Here is a 5,582-nt window from a genome sequence, read left to right as displayed (position 1 = left end):
CCGAATTACCAAGAACCACCGGAGAAGAAAGAAACTTGTAATCTCCCAACGTGATAGTAACATCTGGGGCCATAGCGCTTGCATTCATGAATTTACCCAAAGAAACAACAGATAACTGACTAGGCAATTCTTGTAAAGGCAACTCATGCTTAGAAACAAATGGTCTCGAGATTAAACAATGCGATGCACCAGTGTCAAAAAGAAATTTTGCAGGAATATCATTAACAGGAAGGTTACCCATGATGACATCTGACGATTCCTCTGCCTGCGCTGAATTCATCAAATTGACCTTGGCGGACTTTGTGTTATGCTTGACCATAGCTGTACTTGCCGATCTCACAGGAGGAGGAGGAGGGAGGTGCCTCTGATTGAAGCATTTGTTGGCATAGTGACCCTTCTGTTGGCACTTGTTGCATGTGACCTCTGAAAGCGGACAGTGGTACGGAGCACTCGATCTTGGAGCTTGAGACGAAGTCTTGTTCTGAAAGCCAGGGTTGGGTGGGTGGGAAGATCCACTGCCACCTTTGCTCTTCTAAAACGGCTAACGAAACGGAGGAGGAGGAAGCCAATACTTCTGCTGCTTGGCACTTGAGTAGAGGAAGACAGAGTAGTGTCTCTAACTCGCTTCTTGGAAGCATCACACCTTAGTTGAGCAGCCTCTTGCTTCAATGCCATGTTGTAGAACTCATCGTACCTCAAGGGCTCAAAGAGAACAAGAGCTAGCTGGATTTCTTCTCTGAGACCACCCCTGAACTGATATATCATGCTCTTCTTGTCAGGGACATCCTGCTTAGCAAAGCGAGCGAGCTTCTGAAACAACTTGTTGTAGTCATAGATAGACAAAGAGCCTTGCTTCAGGTTGCGGAATTCCTCACGCTTGCTTTCAACCATGCTTTGAGGGATATGATGAGCTTTAAAGTCTTGACGGAATTCATCCCAGGTAATCACACGTCCACCTCTGGAATCCTTGTACTGCTGGAACCATTCTACAGCTTGGTCTTTGAGTTGGAAGGAAGCAAACTTGACAAAGTCCTTAGGCCTGATGTTACTGCACTCAAAATGCTTGCACAGATCCACGAGCCAATCGTCAGCATCAGTTGCCTCAACACAATTGCTGAAAGTCTTTGGCCCGTTAGCAAGGAACTGGTTGAGTGCAGCAAAGTGATTCTGAATGTTGCCTTGGTTGCCTTGGTTGCCTTGATTCGCTTGATTGCGCTCTTGAAGAATTTGCATGATCAACTACGTGTTTGCATTGGTAGCGGCCATCACAACTTGCCATGCCTCCGGAGGAGGGGGAGGTGGTAGCAGATCAGGATTCGGAGTCGTGCGCGTTGGAGGAGCCATCCTGAAGAGGTTGACATCCATTAGCACATTGATAGAAAAATATTGAAGCTGAATCCAACGGATTGAAAATTGCAACGTATAGTCTTCACATCCGAAGAAAATGAACAAATGTATTCCACTTGAAATGGTCACATATCCATAAATTGAGAAGCCACTTAGAATTTAGGTAGAGAAATAAATCAACATGGTACGGATCAAGAACGAATACTCGGTAAGAAATCCCAATCTCAAACCAAATATCCGTGGAAGAAGAACTAGAGCTACAAGAATTCCCACCTATGAAACTCCCGAACCTTTTCGGTTATGCAATCAGGTGTTGGGGATACAGGGGAAGCATAATATCTCACCCAAATCTAGCAATTCCTACATCCAGCTGTATCCATCCTTCAACACATAACCGAGAAAACTTCGGAAACCATCTACCTCAACCTTCGAAAAGCATCCGTTATACAAGTTATGGCAATACTCCCGAACTCCCGGCCTAGTACTGGGTGGCATCGAGGTTAGCTCACCAACGAACTGCATAAAAGAGATTTTCAATGTTGGCATACTAAACTCAGGTATTCCAGAATTGCAACGATAAAATTGTGATGACAACTCCCGGGAACAGGAGGCACCAAGAACAATGTTCTCGTCACAAAACCATCGGAACGATTCCAAGATACCCGCGTGATCCTAAAATTTTTTTTAGTGAAATTTGAGAAGAGAAGAGTCAAAACTCTACGTCAGGATGCCTTACCAGCGCGATGAGGAGATTGGGGAGTAAAAAGAATTCCTAAACTCTCCGATATATAATTCCTAAATGACTCAAAACATTTTTCTAGACACAACTCGGCCGCTAAAAATGATCAAGCAATGGGGCTCCTAAGGTCGGGAAGGCTCTGATACCAACTTGTAATGCCCTCGATGCGGCTATATCTCCTACGTGTCGAGGCATGACTTAGAGGCATAACCGCATTGAAAGCAATGTCGCAAGTTAGGCAATCATCACAACATCCAATGTAATACATAATAAGGGGATGAGTAACATAGTTGGCTTACACTCGCCACATCACACAAAGTACATAAATAGCATTACATCATTCAAACACTCATGGCCCGACTACGGCGCCAAAATAAAAGACCAACCCAACATGCGACACGGTCCCGATCACCCAGACTGGGCACCACTACTGATCATTAGGGAAAGAAACATAGTAACGGCGTGAGTCCTCGTCGAACTCCCACTTGAGCTCTAACGCGTCATCTGGAACGGAGTCGTTTGGCCCTGCATCTGGTTTAATAGTAATCTGTGAGCCACGGGGACTCAGCAATCTCGCACCCTCGCGATCAAGACTATTTAAGCTTATAGGAAAGGCAAGGTGAAATATGTGGAGCTGCAGCAAGCGACTAGCATATATGGTGACTAACCTATTCGCAAAAGAGAGCGAGAAGAGATAGCAAAGCGCGAACGAGAAACTAGAGAACAACCTGTGGCAAGCATTACTCCAACATCGTGTTCACTTCCCGGACTCCGCCGAGAAGAAACCATCACGGTAACTCACAAAGTTGATTCATTTTAATTAAGTTAAGGTTCAAGTTATCTACAACCGGACATTAACGAATTCCCATCTACCCATAACCGCGGGCACGGCTTTCGAAAGTTCAATCCATGAAGGGGAGTCCCAACTTAGCCCATGACAAGCTCTCATGGTCAACGAAGGAATAGACCTTCTCCCGAGACATTCCGATCAGGCTCGGTATCCCGGTTCTACAAGTTCAAACAAATCCAGCAACACCGCCCGAATGTGCCGATAAATCCCGATAGGAGCTGCACATATCTCGTTCTCAGGGCACACTCAGATGAGACAGATGTCGGGTAGGCCAGCCCAGGGTTGCCCCTGGTAGCCCCGGACATCGCTCGGTTGGACCAACACTCAGAGGAGCACTGGCCCGGAGGGGTTTAAATAAGATGACCCTCGGGCTCCGGAAACCCAAGGGATAAAGAGGCTAGGCGGCAAATGGTAAAACCAAGGTTGGGCATTGCTGGAAAAGCTTTATTCAAGGCGAACTATCAAGGGGTTCCCATTATCACCCAACCACGTAAGGAACGCAAAATCCGGGAACACCACACCGATATGATGGAAACTAGGGTGGCAAGAATGGAACAAAACACTAGGCAAAAGGCCGAGCCTTCCACCCTTTACCAAGTATATAGATGCATTAAACTAACAAGATAATATAGTGATATCCCCACAAGTAAATAATGTTCCAACAAGGAACAGTCTCCAATCTTCACCTGCAACTAGCAACGCTATGAGAGGGCTGAGCAAAGCGGTAACATAGCCAATCAACGGTTTGCTAGGACGTGGTGGGTTAGGGGTTTGACATGGCAATTTGGGAGGCATGAAAGCAAGTGGTAGGCATCGTAGCATAGGCATAGCAAAAGAGCGAGCATCTAGCAAAGCAAAGATAGAAGTGATTTCAAGGGTATGATCATCTTGCCTACAACATTGTCAGAGTTGACTGGATCCTCGAAAGCAAACTCAATGGGCTCCTCGTTAGCGAACTCGTCTCCCGGCTCTACCCAAACAACACAAACAAGCAAAAGGAACGCAATCAACCATGTGCACAACTCAAACAACATGATGCAAACATGGTATGCTATGCGGGATGTGATACGGGATGCATGTGCAAGATTTGACAAGAGATAAATGAACCTGGCCTCGACTTGGAAATCCAAGTGTTCCACTGGAAAGGTGAGACGAAATCGCTTGAAAACGATATAAAGAATGCCGGAATCGGAGTCACGGTTTGCAAATGGCAAGCAATTCAAATATGACCACGTTCTGCGATTTACAGCAAGTAGTCATCTAAATGCAACAAGATGAACATGCTACAGCACCCAAACTTGGCATCAAAATACATGGCAGGGATCCATTCATGAAGCTTAACAAAAGACTAGCACTGAGATACGGCCAATTCATCCATTAACAGGTTCAAACAAGCATGGCAAAAATGCATTTGGCAAACAGATTTCAGACTTGGTGAAATTAACACTTGTCTGGAATTTCAGATCAGGTAGCACACTTTAGAGCATGAAAACTATATGCTACAGGACCTGAACATGGTAAAGTAAAGCATGGCATGGAGCTACTCAAAGAGCTTAACAAAAGTCCCTTAGTGACCTTGAGCCAAAAGGGATCAGAAAATACATCTGCAAGCATGTGAACATGGCAAAACAATAGTCAGTTCTCAGACTTAGTGAAAACTGGGACATGCAAAACAGATATCAAGTAGGCATGTTTACGAGCTCGATGCACTCACTACAGAGCATGTCATGACAATCTAAGCATACACCCATCAAGAATACACATTATACGAGCTAGTCATGGCAAGAACAATAACATAGCATGCACGGATCAACTACAACATCCTCAGCAAAATCGCTAACAAGTAGACAATCTGCCCAGATTCACGAAATGACAAAAATAGAGCTCGATTGACTCAAGCTAGGTTACTCCATAATTGCAAAAAAAAGACATGGATGGATAGAGCATAACAAGATTAAAAAAACATCCTTACTGATCATCCTCAAAAGAGGCACGGATCACTAGGAAACAACATGAACATATGGCATAATGAGATAAACAGACCAAGCACTTAGTGGAAATGCTAAGTCCCTGAAATCAGCATTAACGAATGCTCCACTTTGCAAGCTAGTGCTAGTCTCCACACACATCACAAAAATACATGGGTTGCACCTCTGGATATATGGCAAAACATATAACAAAACACATGTAGAGCTCCTAGACATATCATGCACACAATAATTATGGCAAAAATGACAAAAATCTAATTGGAGTAGCAGATCTGACAATTATCTCAAATGGCATTCTTCTAACAGCATTTCGGGCATCAAGTTGAACTCAAATGAAAATGATGCAATGAGATGAAATGATGTGCTCTCTGAGGCGAACATTTTGATATGCTATATGCCCAAAATGGAGCTACGGATGCAGAGTTACGACACGATGAACATGGCAAAATATCTAGGGTTTGAGGCAAAAGTCAACCGAGTTTTGGATCTGGATCTGGATCCGGTTCGGCGCGCTTCCCAAGATTCGCCGGAAACGGAGCTCACCGGAGATGGAGTCGACCACCGGAGTCGTACTTGTCGTGGGGAAGGGAGCCGGTCGGGGTCGCGTACGGAGCGCCGCGGCGTCGGAGGCGGGAGCGGCGCGGCAGGGTGGCGCCGG

Source organism: Triticum aestivum, chromosome 2A, assembly GCF_018294505.1.
Source record: "Triticum aestivum cultivar Chinese Spring chromosome 2A, IWGSC CS RefSeq v2.1, whole genome shotgun sequence".
Taxonomy (NCBI): domain Eukaryota; kingdom Viridiplantae; phylum Streptophyta; class Magnoliopsida; order Poales; family Poaceae; genus Triticum; species Triticum aestivum.
The sequence above is the reverse complement of the archived record's forward strand: the minus strand, read 5'-3'. Positions refer to the sequence as shown.